Source organism: Eurosta solidaginis, chromosome 5, assembly GCF_040869045.1.
Source record: "Eurosta solidaginis isolate ZX-2024a chromosome 5, ASM4086904v1, whole genome shotgun sequence".
Classification (NCBI taxonomy): domain Eukaryota; kingdom Metazoa; phylum Arthropoda; class Insecta; order Diptera; family Tephritidae; genus Eurosta; species Eurosta solidaginis.
Genome location: NC_090323.1, coordinates 230914826 through 230935978, shown reverse-complemented (window position 1 = coordinate 230935978; position 21153 = coordinate 230914826). Strand labels below are relative to the sequence as shown.

The 21153-nt window shown below is 35.5% G+C and overlaps 1 protein-coding gene across 1 annotated transcript in view; it reads left to right on the top strand.

Moving 5' to 3' along the window:
* TrpA1 (Transient receptor potential cation channel A1) overlaps positions 1-21153 on the top strand; it is a 201784-nt gene that overhangs the window by 54094 nt on the left and 126537 nt on the right. The gene's annotated exons all lie outside the window — the stretch shown is intronic.

Sequence of the window (21153 nt, the reverse complement as noted above, 5' to 3'; positions counted from 1 at the left end):
ATATCGATAGTTGTTCGATAAAAATCGTAACTTTTCGATTCGGTAGAAAATCGATAACTTCGATCACTAAAAAAAGAGGTGTGATCGCCTCCTCAACCTTTGTTATCGATAGCAAAGCTATAGTACTTTGATAAATAATAAATAAATGCAAGGTGCGATAGCCTTCGAGGATATTTTAGGCCAAGCTTCTAGCACTTTTATAACAAATCCTCGAAAACCATCTCTCATCGATAACAAACCAATAACTTATGCATAACAAATTTACAACACGTCGTCGGTTTCGGCTCCGGCTTCGTTTTGTTCTTATCTTTCGTTTCCCCTACACTCCTTTAATGTTCTTTTTTATCTTTCCTTACGTTTCTTTCCCTTCCTTGCCTTGCTTGGCTTCGCAACCGTGCGTATCGTTATTATCATTATCGAGGTTATTACTATACCGCTCTTTTCCTTCTTCTTCTATTTTTTAACCAATTCCTTACTTCATTCTTCATTGAAAAGATTTTAATTTCCCGTTAATTGTGGTGTCGTCTTGCGGCATACATATTTCGTTCTGCCTCATTCACAAAGAGCATTGCGTCTTTCTAACATCCTAAACAAAAAAAATATCTATTTTTAAATACTAACCAACTGTGCCCAACCTGAGCCTCAGATCGTTGTAACTGTCACGATATATTTGCGTAGATACGCCACCTATGGCGAATTTTAATTGCCAACAATAGGAAATACGTAACAACTCTCTTTGTGTCGCTATGTGACATACGAAATAAGAGTTGTAGTAAAGGGCTCTGTTAAACCAGCCAATGCCATTTAACACACACACACACAGACATGTTAATATACTCAAGTTGGCTAAATGCAAGTTGAACAAAGCATCAAATGACAATAGTTTCTGGTATGACTTTAATTACGCAACTCAGTATTTGGCATCGTTAGCGCGACATTGAATCAACGTGAGTGTGAAACCTCCATGCAAATGAAGTAAAAACTAAAATCAAATTGAACATAGTAGCAGACAGACACTATTTCAGCGGTTAGCCGCATAGACGCAATACACGTGGTATGTGTGTAGTTGTGTTTCTTCTGAATGTGAGTAAAATTGTTCGCCTTCAAGCCATTTTGCTTGAAAAAAATTATTCAAAATTGTTGCCAATTTTGGCATGTGGAAGCCTTTTAAGCTAATGGCACTTTTTTTTAGATAACTGTTCTCCCAAGTGAAAGTCTCAAATCAATAAGTGTAATTTTTATAATAATATGCATATTTGTATCTTTCTGTATCTTTCCTATACAAGCAAATAGTTTTTTCAATCTAGAGCTGTCGATTATCAAACTCCGATCGAAATATGAATTTTTATTTTAAGCCTCATACATGCAATACGCCGGCATTAATGTTGATGCGTAAAATTGTTTGCCTTAAGGCAAAAATCCTAAAACGAATTCTCAAAATTGATGCAATATTTGGCACGTGCAAGGTCTATAACAGTGGTCGCCAGCTAGTGAAATAATTATTCGCGCTCACTTCACACATATTAGCCATCATTCAGTGAGTTTTATAGCTCCGTATCCCGCTCCATTCTCACGGGAATGCTCATTGGGGACTTGAGAAGCAGAGGTCGTGATATTTTTGTACACATGACTTGTTATAGGCAGATGTCGCTTTTGTGTTTCATTTAAGGTCAAGCAGCGACATCTATTTTTGAAAAAGTATGTTTATTAAAGGCAGCGTTGCCAAACTAAAGATAAGAAATTAACAAATTATCTGGCTTACAAATTGAACAAGATTTCTATCTGGATTTATCTGACTCATATCATTGTTGTTGTATTTACATGCAAAATTATTTATATGGCTCAGGATCTTTGCGACGGGATGATGGCTGTTACTATTCTCTTTCGTTTAGTCGTCCCTGAATAAGCAGAGTAGCAACATTGCATTTCCAAAAAGATATTTGACAAACAAACGCTCATCCACAGAATTGATTATTGTTAAAAATGTATTTTGTTTAAATTTTTCGTTGGAATTAAGCAATAAAGTAGTATTTTTATGGCATATTTACTAATAATTTTTTGAGTGTTAACAAACATGTGCGCATATGACCACCTCACTACTTTTTTATCAACAACTAAACCACTACCATTACGATGGTTTTAGTCTTACTAACACAGCCACAGTTTCAATTTTGGTGACCACTGTTCTATAATCTAATGCGATTTTTGATGTGATTGGCTCACGGTATGTGGAATCCAAAATGGAAGCGTATGGTATTGTTAGCATAAGCGTAGCCTTTCCTCCATATAGCAGGAGGAATATAGAATGTGGGAAGAATGTATGTGGTAGAGTTGATATGTGGAATAAGTTTGTTATCGATGTGTTGCTGTTTCGATGAGTTAAAAATTCGTTATCGAGGCGTAATAAATTTGTTATGAAAGTGCTATAAATTTGATAATGATAGCAAATTTTATAAATAATTAACCAAGTTTTTAACGGTCAGTTACCGATTTACTATCAAAAATTTATCAATTAGCTATCGAAAAGTAATCAAAAATGTATCGAAAAGTTATCGATTTGTTACAGAGAATTTGTAGACTTTTTATCGAAAAGTTACCAATTTGTTGTCAAAAAGTTATGGATTTATTATTAAAAAGTCATCGGAAACTTATCGATTATTTATCAAAAAACTAGTGAAAAAGTATCGAAAAGGTACCGTTATCCCATAAAAAATTGTTGATTGTATGCTTATCGGATTTGTATTAAAATATCTTGGAAAAGGTATCGATTATCTGTCAAAATGTTATCAAAAATTTACCGAAAATTAATCAAAAAGGCATCTTATCAAAAATTATCGATTTGTATCGAAAACATGTCGACAGTATTTTCGTAGTGTTTTATTGGTTTTTTATTAAAATGGTATCGATTTTTAATGAAAAGATCATCGAAAAGTTCTCGAAAATGTAACGAAAAGCTATCGATTAGTTATATAAAAATTGTTATCGATGTTTTAGCGAAAAGCTATCGGTTTCTAATCGAAGTGTTATCAATTTGTTATGGAAGTCTTATCAATTTATTATCCAAGAATTATCGATTTTTTATCGAAGACTTATCGGCTTTCTTTATGACAGATACCGATAAAACTTCAATATTAAGGCGATGTAACCCGCCCTTGAAGAAGCAACTGGAAAGAAACCAGTGACCCAATAATAAATAATGACTTGTCTATGTGGATAAGAAGACGACGAAGCTCTTCTTGAAAATTTACCCCTTTTGTGGTAAATTTAATTTGCGAGCTCTAGCTAATTTAAAAATATCAGTTTTCTAGACGTACACAAGTATGCTTACACAGCGAACTTCACAAGTCCTTGGTACTCCTGTTTGTTAGAAATTTTTCCATCGAAAAGCTGGCCAAGAAACATATTTAGACTCCACCTACCTTACATACCCGTATATTCATGCATGCCGAACTAGCGAAGAGCTATCGAATAAAAATGTACTTTTTCTAATTCTGTCCCCTCGCAGAGCTTTCAGCCCAAAACATTAAACATTGAGATATCCTACAAAATTGAAACTGTCTTCTTTGCGTTCTTAACTGCTACCTCATTTAAACATACACAAAAATCCTAAAACGAATTCTCAAAATTGATGCAATATTTGGCACGTGCAAGGTCTATAACAGTGGTCGCCAGCTAGTGAAATAATTATTCGCGCTCACTTCACACATATTAGCCATCATTCAGTGAGTTTTATAGCTCCGTATCCCGCTCCATTCTCACGGGAATGCTCATTGGGGACTTGAGAAGCAGAGGTCGTGATATTTTTGTACACATGACTTGTTATAGGCAGATGTCGCTTTTGTGTTTCATTTAAGGTCAAGCAGCGACATCTATTTTTGAAAAAGTATGTTTATTAAAGGCAGCGTTGCCAAACTAAAGATAAGAAATTAACAAATTATCTGGCTTACAAATTGAACAAGATTTCTATCTGGATTTATCTGACTCATATCATTGTTGTTGTATTTACATGCAAAATTATTTATATGGCTCAGGATCTTTGCGACGGGATGATGGCTGTTACTATTCTCTTTCGTTTAGTCGTCCCTGAATAAGCAGAGTAGCAACATTGCATTTCCAAAAAGATATTTGACAAACAAACGCTCATCCACAGAATTGATTATTGTTAAAAATGTATTTTGTTTAAATTTTTCGTTGGAATTAAGCAATAAAGTAGTATTTTTATGGCATATTTACTAATAATTTTTTGATTGTTAACAAACATGTGCGCATATGACCACCTCACTACTTTTTTATCAATAACTAAACCACTACCATTACGATGGTTTTAGTCTTACTAACACAGCCACAGTTTCAATTTTGGTGACCACTGTTCTATAATCTAATGCGATTTTTGATGTGATTGGCTCACGGTATGTGGAATCCAAAATGGAAGCGTATGGTATTGTTAGCATAAGCGTAGCCTTTCCTCCATATAGCAGGAGGAATATAGAATGTGGGAAGAATGTATGTGGTAGAGTTGATATGTGGAATAAGTTTGTTATCGATGCGTTGCTGTTTCGATGAGTTAAAAATTCGTTATCGAGGCGTAATAAATTTGTTATGAAAGTGCTATAAATTTGATAATGATAGCAAATTTTATAAATAATTAACCAAGTTTTTAACGGTCAGTTACCGATTTACTATCAAAAATTTATCAATTAGCTATCGAAAAGTAATCAAAAATGTATCGAAAAGTTATCGATTTGTTACAGAGAATTTGTAGACTTTTTATCGAAAAGTTACCAATTTGTTGTCAAAAAGTTATGGATTTATTATTAAAAAGTCATCGGAAACTTATCGATTATTTATCAAAAAACTAGTGAAAAAGTATCGAAAAGGTACCGTTATCCCACAAAAAATTGTTGATTGTATGCTTATCGGATTTGTATTAAAATATCTTGGAAAAGGTATCGATTATCTGTCAAAATGTTATCAAAAATTTACCGAAAATTAATCAAAAAGGCATCTTATCAAAAATTATCGATTTGTATCGAAAACATGTCGACAGTATTTTCGTAGTGTTTTATTGGTTTTTTATTAAAATGGTATCGATTTTTAATGAAAAGATCATCGAAAAGTTCTCGAAAATGTAACGAAAAGCTATCGATTAGTTATATAAAAATTGTTATCGATGTTTTAGCGAAAAGCTATCGGTTTCTAATCGAAGTGTTATCAATTTGTTATGGAAGTCTTATCAATTTATTATCCAAGAATTATCGATTTTTTATCGAAGACTTATCGGCTTTCTTTATGACAGATACCGATAAAACTTCAATATTAAGGCGATGTAACCCGCCCTTGAAGAAGCAACTGGAAAGAAACCAGTGACCCAATAATAAATAATGACTTGTCTATGTGGATAAGAAGACGACGAAGCTCTTCTTGAAAATTTACCCCTTTTGTGGTAAATTTAATTTGCGAGCTCTAGCTAATTTAAAAATATCAGTTTTCTAGACGTACACAAGTATGCTTACACAGCGAACTTCACAAGTCCTTGGTACTCCTGTTTGTTAGAAATTTTTCCATCGAAAAGCTGGCCAAGAAACATATTTAGACTCCACCTACCTTACATACCCGTATATTCATGCATGCCGAACTAGCGAAGAGCTATCGAATAAAAATGTACTTTTTCTAATTCTGTCCCCTCGCAGAGCTTTCAGCCCAAAACATTAAACATTGAGATATCCTACAAAATTGAAACTGTCTTCTTTGCGTTCTTAACTGCTACCTCATTTAAACATACACAAAAATCCTAAAACGAATTCTCAAAATTGATGCAATATTTGGCACGTGCAAGGTCTATAACAGTGGTCGCCAGCTAGTGAAATAATTATTCGCGCTCACTTCACACATATTAGCCATCATTCAGTGAGTTTTATAGCTCCGTATCCCGCTCCATTCTCACGGGAATGCTCATTGGGGACTTGAGAAGCAGAGGTCGTGATATTTTTGTACACATGACTTGTTATAGGCAGATGTCGCTTTTGTGTTTCATTTAAGGTCAAGCAGCGACATCTATTTTTGAAAAAGTATGTTTATTAAAGGCAGCGTTGCCAAACTAAAGATAAGAAATTAACAAATTATCTGGCTTACAAATTGAACAAGATTTCTATCTGGATTTATCTGACTCATATCATTGTTGTTGTATTTACATGCAAAATTATTTATATGGCTCAGGATCTTTGCGACGGGATGATGGCTGTTACTATTCTCTTTCGTTTAGTCGTCCCTGAATAAGCAGAGTAGCAACATTGCATTTCCAAAAAGATATTTGACAAACAAACGCTCATCCACAGAATTGATTATTGTTAAAAATGTATTTTGTTTAAATTTTTCGTTGGAATTAAGCAATAAAGTAGTATTTTTATGGCATATTTACTAATAATTTTTTGATTGTTAACAAACATGTGCGCATATGACCACCTCACTACTTTTTTATCAACAACTAAACCACTACCATTACGATGGTTTTAGTCTTACTAACACAGCCACAGTTTCAATTTTGGTGACCACTGTTCTATAATCTAATGCGATTTTTGATGTGATTGGCTCACGGTATGTGGAATCCAAAATGGAAGCGTATGGTATTGTTAGCATAAGCGTAGCCTTTCCTCCATATAGCAGGAGGAATATAGAATGTGGGAAGAATGTATGTGGTAGAGTTGATATGTGGAATAAGTTTGTTATCGATGCGTTGCTGTTTCGATGAGTTAAAAATTCGTTATCGAGGCGTAATAAATTTGTTATGAAAGTGCTATAAATTTGATAATGATAGCAAATTTTATAAATAATTAACCAAGTTTTTAACGGTCAGTTACCAATTTACTATCAAAAATTTATCAATTAGCTATCGAAAAGTAATCAAAAATGTATCGAAAAGTTATCGATTTGTTACAGAGAATTTGTAGACTTTTTATCGAAAAGTTACCAATTTTTTGTCAAAAAGTTATGGATTTATTATTAAAAAGTCATCGGAAACTTATCGATTATTTATCAAAAAACTAGTGAAAAAGTATCGAAAAGGTACCGTTATCCCATAAAAAATTGTTGATTGTATGCTTATCGGATTTGTATTAAAACATCTTGGAAAAGGTATCGATTATCTGTCAAAATGTTATCAAAAATTTACCGAAAATTAATCAAAAAGGCATCTTATCAAAAATTATCGATTTGTATCGAAAACATGTCGACAGTATTTTCGTAGTGTTTTATTGGTTTTTTATTAAAATGGTATCGATTTTTAATGAAAAGATCATCGAAAAGTTCTCGAAAATGTAACGAAAAGCTATCGATTAGTTATATAAAAATTGTTATCGATGTTTTAGCGAAAAGCTATCGGTTTCTAATCGAAGTGTTATCAATTTGTTATGGAAGTCTTATCAATTTATTATCCAAGAATTATCGATTTTTTATCGAAGACTTATCGGCTTTCTTTATGACAGATACCGATAAAACTTCAATATTAAGGCGATGTAACCCGCCCTTGAAGAAGCAACTGGAAAGAAACCAGTGACCCGATAATAAATAATGACTTGTCTATGTGGATAAGAAGACGACGAAGCTCTTCTTGAAAATTTACCCCTTTTGTGGTAAATTTAATTTGCGAGCTCTAGCTAATTTAAAAATATCAGTTTTCTAGACGTACACAAGTATGCTTACACAGCGAACTTCACAAGTCCTTGGTACTCCTGTTTGTTAGAAATTTTTCCATCGAAAAGCTGGCCAAGAAACATATTTAGACTCCACCTACCTTACATACCCGTATATTCATGCATGCCGAACTAGCGAAGAGCTATCGAATAAAAATGTACTTTTTCTAATTCTGTCCCCTCGCAGAGCTTTCAGCCCAAAACATTAAACATTGAGATATCCTACAAAATTGAAACTGTCTTCTTTGCGTTCTTAACTGCTACCTCATTTAAACATACACAGCTCTGATTTCAGCGTTGTTGGTATAAGTGTGACTACCAGCTGTTCGCCTCTGCATCCGATTAGCACCAGTTAGGAGGAAGTCACTAAACTCGTAGTGCGAAAATGTCGCTTTGCGTGACTGTCTCCCAGGGGACAGTTAGAGATTCTTCTTGATAGATGGCAAGGGAACTGACGACCACAATACCTCAGCCTATCGTTAATGAAGTGAGATTCAAATTAACAACAAAGGGCATATAAAGGTCGAAGACGGAGGCGATCAGATGGTGAAGAAAATGCAGCTTTTGCAGCGCGAAAAGGATTTGTTTTCATGTACGAATTTAAGTTCCCTTAAAAGAGCCCCATCCGAGCCGCTTCAAACCAAACGATGATTCAGTGCGATTTTCTAAACTTCGTGCGTATACAAAAACATAATACAACTGCTGGCTTATGCTGATGATCTCAATTTATGGCCAGTAAAATGCGGCGAAATTGATGGGGCGGTGAACCATGACAAGCCTTAGGTACTTGCAAATGGATGACTACGCTTCAGAAAGCGCCGCGTCTATTTCTCTACGTGGGCATATATTAAAGGATCCCATGGGGGTCTGCCCGGTGGATCTGCCGCCACAGTTTTCTGGATGCGCATGGTGTCATCTATTGCTTTGAAAAGGTTAAAACGAAACCCACCAAAAAGTATGCGGAGCTGTCGGAGAGATTCCATTCTATTTTGAGTAGTAATTTGTTGGAGAAATAAGTGTTGTTCTATCATGACAAACAGGGTCGCTCACATTACCAAATTAAAAACGGTATGGAGCAGTTCAATAAAGAAGACTAAGTTCAGAAATAATCAAACAGCCCTTGTATATAGACATGAAATAACTTTTGTTATGGTAGTTAATGTTACTATTTTGCATGAAGTTCAGCTTGGAAATTCGTAAAGCTTTTTTATCCAGCCACATATTTTTCTCTGAAAATGTAAAAAATATGAATATTTTTCTTTTCCTTTGAGGAAACCCAAAAAAAAAAACATTATCTGCAAGTATACCCCATTCTATTGTCTCTCCCTATTTGCAAACAAAAAAATTCAATTCATAAGTTACCTTCTATGTATGTGTTTGTTATACCCAGCTGTACTTGTTCACATGCTATTATAACTTTGATTGGATAACGGATGGTTGTACAGATATAAAGGAATCGAAATAGATACAGACTTTCATATATAAAAATCACCAGTATCGAAAAAAATTTGATTAAACCATGTCCGTCTGTCCTTCTGTCCAACCGTTAACACGATAACTAGAGCAAATATTGAGATATCTTCACCAAATTGTGTATACGGGCGTATCTGGACCAAGAATATATTGGTATTGAAAATGAGTGAAAAAATCGGACGATAACAACGAAATATATCGAAAATTTAGAAAAATGGTAAAAAAGAGGAACTAAGTTTAGTTAAGATATATCGTTTTTTCCGCAAGTTATCGTGTTAAAAACTGGGCGTGACTTCAACCGATTTCGCCCATTTTCACAGAAAACAGTTGTCGTCATAGAAACTATGTCCCTACCAAATTTCACAATTGGTAACTCTTTCTTCGACTTATGGCATTAAAAGTATTCTAGACGAATTAAATGAAAAAGGCGGAGTTACGCCCATTTTGAAATTTTTTTATTTTTGTATTTTGCTGCGCCATATCATTACTGGAGTTGAATGTTGACATAATTTACTTATATACTGTTGTTTTTGTATGTTTTTTGTTAAAATTTGACTTTAAAAAAACATTTTTTTTTAAAGTGGGCGTGTTCGTCATCCGATTTCGCTAATTTTTATTTAGCGTACATGTAGTAATACGAGTAACGTGCCTACCAAATTTCATCATGATATCTTCAACGGCTGCCAAATTTCAGCTTGCAAAACTTTTAAATTACCTTCTTTTAAAAGTGGGCGGTGCCACGCTCATTGTCCAAAATTTTTCTAGTTTTCTATTTTGCGTCATAAGGTCAACGTACCTACCAAGTTTCATCACTTTATCCGTCTTTAGTAATGAATTATTGCACTTTTTCGGTTTTTCGAAATTTTCGATATCGAAAAAGTGGGCGTGGTGGTATTCCGATTTCGTTCATTTTAAATAGCGATCTGAGATGAGCGCCCAGGAACCTACATACCAAATTTCATCAAGATACCTCAAAATTTACTCAAGTTATCGTGTTTACAGACGGACGGACATGGCTAAATGAATTTCTTTTTTCACCCAGATCATTTTGATATATAGAAGTCTATATCTATCTCGATTAGTTTATGCCGTTACAGATTACCGTTATGCGAACAAAGTGAGTTCTGCTCAGCTGAGTATAAAAATGGTCGTGACTTACCCCGTTTTTGTTACTCTTTCCAAAATACTTTTAATACCATAAGTGGAACAAAAATCACCCAATCCGAACGAATTTTGGCACCAAGCTTTTTTCATATCTAACTGTTTGCTCTGAGCGAAATCGCTTGCAAGCAACTCCAACTTCAGCATTTCAAGTGCACAGCTGGGTATGTAATGTTCGGTTTCACCCGAACTTAGACTTTCTTACTTCTTTTTTACTACTTTTATACTAGATGACTTTCTTTTACGTAATTTCGCATATATTTCATACATATAAGTACGGAGTCAATTTTTACCTAATTTCAAGCTAAAGACTTGAAATCATATGCAATGGCTGGAACACTTTGACAATCCAACGTACAGAAACTAATTCCGACAGGTCTTGTATGGAACTTACTACTAGAAAACTTCTGCGAAGTTAGGAATCTCTGTCGATTGGCGCCCGGATTTATTTAGAAAACTCCAATTTCCTTTGGAATATAGGAATGGATTTTGAAAGAAGCTTCCTGAAAGACTTCCTACTTGGACCGTAGTTCAGAAGCCGGCGACATTGTAAGCTGGTGCGAAAGAAATGCAGATAGGTGTAGTGACAAAGTGGGTCTATCTGAGCGCAGGTACTTCACCTTATCCACGCTCCCTAGTACGCAAAGGCCTGATTCATAGCACATCTTATGGCCGAAAAGATAATGCTCCCTCAAAGACAGCATCTGTGTAAAGTGGCCGTTAATCTAAAGACGCAGCACATAAAAAATACATATTATCTGTATTATTTCATTTGTAATTAAATTCCACTCCCGTGGAGCCAAAGCCCTTCCAGATTTTTTGAGGTTGATCGATATTGTTTCAACCGTCTTTTCACAATGAATCACAAATTCTCTATCGGATTGAGATCGAATTTTTATGCTAGCCACTGTATCAATAAAATTTTTTGTTTCGAAAGCCATTCCTTGACGATTTTGGACGTGTGTTTTGGGTCGCCATCCTGTTGAAATATGAGTTAATCCTTAGGTTAGGAGCTCCTGTCTACAAAATCGGCTAAATTGGTCTGAAGAATATGCAAATAGTCTTCTTTGCTCATTATTTCATCGATTTTTTGTAGTGGTCCAACATACCACCATGTGAAGCAATTCCATACCATAATGAATCCTTCATAGTGCTTCACTTTTTCATTGACATACATAGTTCATTTGAATGTCACCCCCCGGAGTAAAAGTTCAACCAGTTTCAGTTGGAAGGTAAGCAATATTGCTGGTGCCACTCTGGGGAGGCCATTTTGAAGTACGGTGGAGGATCTTTCATGGTATTAGGCTGCTTCATGTGGTGGCATATTGGACATGTTACGTAGTCCACCTTTATTTTGAGTTAACGAAGTGGAATAACTATGCTTAAAACTCGAAACCAAAATTTAATGGAAACTTTTTTATTTCAGGACAATTTTCCGCTGCCTTTGTCAATTTATATAAAGGTGGTCTTAATATTTTTATATTCTTTATTTAGTTGAATTAAACATGCTTCGGTTATTTTTATTTTCCTCTTCCGTTCCCATACACCAATAAACCTATTTTGTTCAACATCACTTTGGGAAGCATGTAAGAATTTACCCGATTTTCAATAACTGTGGACTCATTGTCAAAGCTCAATGTCAACGCCCACTTAACTTAGTTAATAATTGCTCAATCTCTTTCGCGCTTTATTATTTGTTGTGAATTGTGTATGTATGTACATTAGAGCTAGTCAAATTGTATGGATGGATTTTTTTTTTTTCAATTAAAACAATAAGTTTTCTTAGATTACGTCTATCAATTAATTGAATATTCAATTTATCCCAAATTTCAACCAATTTGTCAATTACATGGGGAGTTAAATTTTTATGCGGAAACATTTTACTTTGAATTTTAGCATCATCACTTAAAAAGAAAAAAATTTTTAAATGTCACGACTAGATGGTAAATTCAGATTATTTAATTCACTTGATAAACCAAATGCAATAATATCGTGTTCAATTATATGTGATAAAGTGGATTCAGATGATGTAGAAGGATTTGGTTCATCCATTTTAAATCTAAATTCAAAAAGCTGTAAAGAAAAAAGCTTTTCCATAAAAAATTTGTTAAAAATGATAATAGAGTAGTTAAAAGTTCATTCTAGGCAAATTTCTCATAATTTAAGCCTGATATCTCTACTAAAATTCAAAAACACTATAGATATTAATACAGATTCTAAAATGTATGTAAAATACCTTTAAAACAAGCGCAATATGATATTTTTCCTATAATTCTATCAGAAGCTATGAAGATTTTTCGGCCAAACCCTACATTCATATGGTAAAATATCTATTTTCCAAAAGTCAGGGACTCGAAATCGGACTTATAGCAATAGTGTCTTCAACAATTTTTCTTAGAATCATCTGTAGATTACGCTTTTCCTATACTGCTGATGAAAAAAGAATTTGACCTTCTCTAATGTACATATATGCATAGATGTTCCCACTTTCTGTGGATTGTATGTATTTCTACACTTGTCCCACTTGTTTTATGTATTTATTATTTGTGTTAAATTATTTCAAGAACTTTAAAAAAGGATTTACAATTGTTTTGTACTCGTTTAGAAAGGTGGCGATAGGCATCGCAAGGGGGGAAGGGAGGAAAGTTTCTCTGACATAGAACAGGAATTGTTGGAGTCATTTGATTGCAATAATTTCCTGGCTAGTCGCTGTTCACAGTTTGGCTGGTTATCTAAATATAATAAAGCGACGTCCTGGGACATAATCCGTAAAAGAGCTTGGTGGGGGATTTCATTGGCTGCGTGCGAGCTTCTTCATTGCAATATATGATGCCAAATGAAAACACCAAGGGAATGAAGCTGGAGCTTACTTTTCCTCTGCTTCCATAGGCCGCTGCCAATGTGAATATCTTTGTGGCCGAGGCATCTTTTTTACCTCTACTATGACCTAGCTTGTGGTGCCAATGAGTTTGTATTGCACGCGATCTGATGATCAGTAAATTGCTTTTTTTTTGTGGCAGATTGGGATGGAAAATGCCCAATGCAATATAACTTCAGGATGGCGTTTCATATTTCTCGTTTTTTAAGAGCCTTCAGTTGTGCATGCGTCCAGGTCCCAATTTTCCACTCTGAGTATAATTTCTACGAAATTACTGATTTGTTATCACTCTTTTGGACCACCTAGCACTTACGCTGTAACATTATCGACAGTGATGCGCGACTCTTTCGCCGAGCAATTGTCGGTGCTTGCTCCATCGCGAGCATTTGAAGAATGTGTGTTGAAAATCGTACATGTCTGCATCGCCGTAAATGTACTTTAGATCTTCGGTCTTTTGTATTCTGTGCAAATATTTTTTAAGTAACCATTCAAAAGTATTGGTAATTTACTGCGCCAAATCATGTGGTACTCCATGCTTCAACATCTGGTATTATTTTCGCTGTCTGTCCGCTTCGTTCTTCACTTTCTCACCACTCTTGCCACAGCCTAAATGTTTCATGCCTACTCTCTTTGCCAATGACTTTCATGAGCTCTTGATCCGTCTGCTTTTTTGTTTTTCATAACCTTTTTCTTTACAGCACTAATAGGTCAATTGGGATTGTTCCGCAAATGACTTGTACGACTGGTTCTGATGCATTTCGTTAAGCGGAGGCTACTCTCTGAGCTGCAGTTCGCTGTACATCTGTTAGAAGTTTAAATTGATTCTTCTTAAGAAGTGTGTTTTGCCACAGCTCAGAGCCGTAGAGGAGCGTGGATGGGGTGATGCCTATCCGCAGTTTTATTTTGCTTTCTGTTGGTCCTGCGATGTTTGTCATCACCCTGCTTAACAACGATACCTGTTTAGATGTCTTATCAGTGGCATGTTGAATTTGCGCCCAATATGTTAGTCGGGAGTTTAAACCTTGCTTCTACATAGTTGGCAACCTTCTTTAATGTTATATTTTCGGAGAAGATTTCAAAGTTAACTTCTAGCGGTATTTGCTTTTTTGTTGGAGTATGTAGTGTAGCATTATGCGTCATGCCCACCTATGCAATACATTTGCGGCATTACGCACCATGAACTTCTATGCCAATATATTTTAGTAATAGCATAATCATATTACAATATTATGCGACATAAATTACATTGTCCTAACACAGCGGTTAGCTAACATCAATGGAATGCCGAATATGAAACCTTTGTCAGTTCACACATAACAAGTTCTGCTTAGTCACACACTCCGGTCAATACACTGCCGATCGTCAATGTTAGTTTGTCACCAAAATATTTACATACAACCAATAATGTGAATTAACCAAATATTCACATACAAACATTTTACATGAATATCAATCTGCTGACTTTGCATACAAATCTACATGTATGCATACCACTATTACAAATGTACATATTTTTAGTTTGTTAGCATTAGGATAATTATGAATGTGTAGGTTAAGAAATTATTTATAAAAGAGAAAGAATTTCTTTAATAAATTGAATGATTGACAGACACTCAAAGTGTTGTTTTCTTTCTGCGTATTTAGAACCTTTCAGTAGTCTATCCGTTCTGCTGCCAACTGGAGTTCACACGAATCTTGCCACTCCTTTGTACGTATTATGACAAGATTGAGCTTTGTGCGTGCTTATTCTATGCTTCGGGCTGTAAGGACTGCAGAAATGGCGTCTGCGTATCCAACTTAGAATGAATCACCAGGCATTTCAAAATTGAAAATAACAGGCGTTCCACAGCTCAGGACCAAGAATTGATCCCTGTGCTGCTCTGCCTGTGACTTTCATAGTACGCGGACCCTCTTGAAGTTTGATATACATATAAGGATAGGATGCGATCGCTGATGCGCTATAGGTAGGTAGACTACATCGTTTGCAATAATGTTATCGTGTATAATTAAAGAAGGCACCCAACATTGTGTCTAGTGGAGTACAGATCATAACTAACACAACCATGGGAATCGCTGAGCTAGCATTATCGCAGCTATGACGGAGGCGACATCAGAGAGAAAAGCGGCAGCAGCGGACAATATCATACGCTGCAAACGCAATAGCAACGGCGACTTGATAGATATTGGTCAGGTTCGAAATAAGTTAGGGTAGGCAAATTTGTTCAGATTCAGATTCAATATAGCACACAAGGACCTTAGACAACTAAATTATATAATCTTAAGACACCTGGTATTGCATTTCTTTTCAACGGAGTCCCTGATTTCGTGCCATTGGTCAGTACAGGGAGCATACTTCATGCTTGTAGCCTGAAATTTTTGGTACTCGTTAGTCAGGGTTTTCTCTATTGACTTTGCTTCTAAATAGACAAAGTCCTCCACAGTTTAAAATAGTCAGCAGTCATCGTTCAAGACAAAATATTTTGTATACAGGATTTACAATCGATGTTTCCTCGCTCTTTTTTTAGATTGCGCCTGAATTCAAAATCTGAAAGCAAAATGTTGTCCTTACACTTGCATGCACAACTACCTTTTAGTATTCATATCATCGTGCATAGATGCATTGATATGCGTACGTATGTATGTACATATGTTCAAATATTTAACTCTATTCAATATTTACAGTTACGCTTAGTTACTTACAGTGTTTTTCTAATTTTACCACAAGAACTTTCAACAACAACTAACAAATGGCCAATAAGCCAATTGTGGATCAAGTTATAGAGCCAAGTGAGCAACAACCACGCCAATCATATGAAGCACAACGAGGCATGACACTTACATTTTAAGTATGTTCGTAAACATTACATACTTACTCACATGTGAACAAATTTAGTACACCCTAGAGTAAAACAGCCAACTCTTCAAAACAAGATACAGTAGAATATCTGACGTAATTTAAAAAAAGCAAATACAATTTGGTTGAATAGGAGGTATTATATCGTCGACGGCCCGGTTAAAGCAGCTAACTCCATGCAACAAAATTTTCACAGTATAGCGAAAAAATTAATACAGTGAAAACGTTGAAATTTCAGAATTTATTGAAAAAATATGAAGCTAGCAACCATGGTAGAAAAACCAGTTGAAGTTAGCCGTCAATTGCAAGGCGAATTCAGTACCAGGTGTTGTTATACCAACAGATGATTGCTTCTTCTTGATTATTTTCCATACAGTGCCTTGTACTTTAATATTTCAGTTAATCGAAATCAATTAAAATTTTCTTTTGACTTGACATTCTTCAGCATGGCTGCGTTAAAAATCACGAAATCAATATTTCTGGCAATTTTAGTTAAAACATAAAATCAGAACTTTAATTAAATACTTTAAAATACGAAAATATGTTTTATTTATAAATCAAATGGCATTTGAATACTTGGCGTACGTTTTGTCACAAGATGAAGAATTACTAAGTCCATCGCCAGTGGACAGACACCTTCTTAGAGAAGTAGATAACCCATTCCACCTGAATGCAACGGAGTTTTGAAAGTTGTACCGACTCACCCCAGACTTGTCTCATGATGTTATTTCTCAACTTGATGGTCAATTAAGGGGTACAAGAATAACTGCGTTATCAACAGAGCAAAAAAGAAATGAATGCCGCATTTACTTACCTTTTGTTAAAATATGTAAAAACTTGCACAATAATGACTTTTAAAACCAGTTTGTATACGAAATTTATTTATTTTTAGCAGTCCTCCCATTCCACCTTTCTACTAATAAAACGAAATTTAAATGTCATTTATTTCGAGTCGTTAAAACTAAGTTACTGAATAGTACAATCGATAAGGCAAGCGCCAAAATCGTTAATTAAAATCTCGACAAATCGCATCGTTATTATCCCAACAGTTGATTGCTTCTTTTTGATTATTTTCCATACAGTGCCTTGTACTTTAATATTTCAATCAAGGCGAATTCAGTACCAGGTGTTATACCAACAGCTGATTGCTTCTTCTTGATTATTTTCCATACAATGCCTTGTACTTTAATATGTCAGTTAATCGAAATCAATTAAAATTTTCTTTTGACTTGACATTCTTCTGCACGGCGAATTGGTTGACTTCGCTTTGCCACCGCCTGGTATGGATGCGCCTTGCGTCAATTGTCTTGCTCTAAATCAGTGGTCGTCAGCTAGTGAAATAATTATTAATTAATTATTAATTATAATTATTCGCGCTCACTTCACACATATATATTTTCTTTCGTTTAGTAGTCGCTGGACAAGCAGACAGTGTGGATAAGTTGAGTAGCAACATCGGAGGAGGCTATTGTTTATTTGCGCATTTCTAAAAAGATATTTTTCACACAAATACTAATGCGTAGAATATTTCAATTGTTGGCAAATATTATATTTGAACTTTATGTTAGACTTAAGCAATAAATAGAATTTGCATGACATATTTACGAATTATTTTTTGAGCGACAACAAACATGCGTGCACACGTCCTACCTCGTTGGATTTTTATCAACGACTGAACCACTACAACTACGGTGATGTCACTCTTACTATAGCGGGAGTTATTGGTGCCGTATGTCGTATCGCTGTAGTCGTATCCCTAACGTAATCAACTGTTTATCGTTACGACGGTAAACCAAAAACCAATTGGTTGGCTACGATACGGTTACGACCTTAGCGGCACCAATAATCGATTGCATTGATTCTCATAAGGTTGGTCGAATCAGCTGTTAAAAGGTTACCGATACGGTTACCGATAAAGCACCAATGTCTCCGGCTTTACACAGGGCTTTCGCGGGCACCTTAACTTGCCCACGTCATCAAAGACGCTCGTAGCTTAGCTGAACCTCAGATGAAGTTTCTTAGTTCGTCTAGGCCAAATTTACCCGCTTTATGATCAAAGCCAGCAGCTGTGGTAACGATGTATAATGCTGGCCTATCATAACGAAAGTCGCACGTTCAAGTGATGGGTCAACTTACAAAAAAAAATATTTGTGAAAATTTGTATCGTCCCTCGGAATTGCATTGGTACCAGAAGTTCAGCAGATAAAGTTTTGGGTCAGCATAAAACATGAGTTTAGGTGCGAAAAATTATAGAAAAACGAATACTCCAAATTGAAATGAAAGCTTGGCCATAATCTCCTCGGAGATGTATGACTCCAAAATATTTCATTTAGTAGACCTCATCTTTGAAGTAAGTAGCAAGCATAATTTTGATGTCATGGCGAGAGCCATGTCGGTCTTATTTCCTTTTCGCGTAGACGCAGATAGATTTCTAAACAATTTGTTAAACAATATCCATGGTGGAACTATACAAGGTGGCAGCACGGTGACAGCTGATTTGTACTTTTTGAATATGATTTGATACATCAACTTCCGGCGCAGTGCGATTTCGACATTAGTCCATCGATTTACAAAAAGAAAGTACGTGGAACTGCCATGCTGCCGAGGTGGCAGCCATGAGAATATCTCTCAGAAGAGGATCGTTGCAAGATGCTTGTTTATGCGACAAACATTCCTTGCCCACCAAAAAAAAAAACATGTTTTTAAAGATAAGAAATTCTGTTCCACATAAATTAACAAAATTTTTAAGAAAAATATTATTTATTTTTTGTATTTTTTTGAACGTTATTTGCCTCTCCCCGGTTTTACCTTCTAATATTTGGATCTTGAAAATGATAATAAATTATGGATCTAATGAGTACTGTTGTTGTTGTAGCAATGCTCGCCCCACCTAATAGCCGCGACCGATCACAAATTGTCATCAATATCCTCTAACGGGAGTCCAAGGAAACTTGCCGTTTCAACAGGGGTAGACCATAAGGAAAGGGGTGTTAGAGGCGTAGGTTCCACATTACAATTGAGGAGATGGTTGGTGTCATGTGGGGACACGTTGCAAGCGAGGCATACATTTTGTATGTCGGGGTTGATTCTAGATAGGTAAGAGTTTAACCTGTTACAGTATCCAGAACGAAGTTGAGCGAGAGTGACACGCGTTTCCCTGGGGAGTATGCGTTCCTCTTCCGCAAGTTTTGGATAATTTTCGTTAAGCACTGGATTCATCGGGCAATTCCCGGCATAAAGGTCCGACGCCTGTTTATGGAGATCACCAAGGACCTGCTTGTGTTTTTTCACTTCATACGGCTGGGTTCTCAGGTGCCGTATTTCCTCAAAAAGCTTACGGAATGACTCCTTAAGCCCCTAGACGGTGCTGGTTCATCAATCAGATGTCTGTTGGGATGCCCAGGTTTCTGGGTATTCAACAGGAACTGTTTGGTCAGCATCTCATTTCTCTCCCTGATGGGGAGTATTCTCGCCTCATTATGCAGATGGTGTTCTGGGGACATAAGAAGACAGCCCGTGGCGATTCTGGCCGCTATTTCACATATTCACGTAATCCCATTCCTCTTTTCAGAGCTATTGCGATTTAAAAATTGATTTCGATCGCGGATCGTATAAGATGTTACGGCGTGCCTATTTGTCACGTCATATCGTCGCCCGCTTGCCAGAAGCATGAATGTGCCAAAATGAAAATGTTGGGAAATCGAGTTTCAAAGTTTATTGCACTCTCAAATTAGAAGAATTAGTTTCTAGTGTAAAAATCTTAATATATAAAAAACAAGTGTCACAAGTTTGAGGCCAATGGACTCCTAAACTACTGAACCGATTTTGAATTTGTTTTGCACCCCGTGTGTAGTTTGATCTAATTTGAAATATAATATAGGTTATATCTCAGTTTATAATCGCAATATTACTTTATTGCAATTTTTTTTATTTGTTCATACGTAATATTAAAATGTTACGTTCGTTTCTGAGGGGGCCCGCGATTTAGAGGTACTATGAAATTTTTTTTAATAGTCTTTAGTTGTTCCATGTGAAATTTTTAAGCCGAATTTTAAAAGCAACGAAAATCTGCATTTCGTTTTAATATTATAGTGAAGTGTGAAAAATAAAAACCTATATATATAAAAAAAATGTGTGTTAGTTGGTCGCCGGTGTTTGAAGAGATGCGTCGGTCAATTTTGTTCAAACTTTCACACAAGTTGCGTAAACCTCACGTGGTAGTTATTACAGGTACAGGGTCTCGATATTTAGGCCAAAACGTGGGCCAGTGAATGCCCACGTTTATGCACTGTTCATACACAATATGGATATCAAAGCTGTTGATAAGTGCTTTGGTACAGAGTAATATATTATCCAGAGACGGACTGGGATTGGGATTAGGACTGGGACTGAGACTCGGAGTGGCACTGGGACTGGGACTGGAATAAAATACATACCACCTTCTGGGACAGGAAATAAGGGCGCAGAATAATGAGAAGGAATTGAGAGAAGAGAGAAGGAGAAGGAGATTGAGAAAGAGATAGAATGAAACGAAGATGGAGATAGATGAAGGGCAGGACAACGTCTGCCGGGTCTTCTAGTGTACTTATATATTATACTCATACTATGCTCTTTTAACTGAAATGCACAACAAAATTTTAAAAATTTTTTAATTATGTATGTAAATGAAAAAAGTTACACATTCAATTCAATTTCATATACACTAATGTGTTTTTATTTAAGATATTATTGCAAACAAAGAACTAGTTCTTATTTTCATCAGAGTCAGAATCTTTTGAATTGTTGGGTTCTAGAAAAGCATTGCCCTCAAGATTTTTATAAAAAGAATGATATTATTTTGGTATAACCAGTTTTTCACACAATTTTTCCAAGTATTTTAGTTTTGATTCGGGAAGAGGCAACGGCTTCGAATAAACCGGTTTGCCTTCAATTAAAGAACTATTTTTTTTCGGATATTAAGCTATTAAATATTCTTCAATGGTATAATTTTTGTTTTAAGAATACCAGGCACGTATACCCGAATATTCGAACATACGAATATGTGCTGTTCTTATTTTTTTCAAAAATTGTTTAGCCATATCAACGAATGTGTCATATAA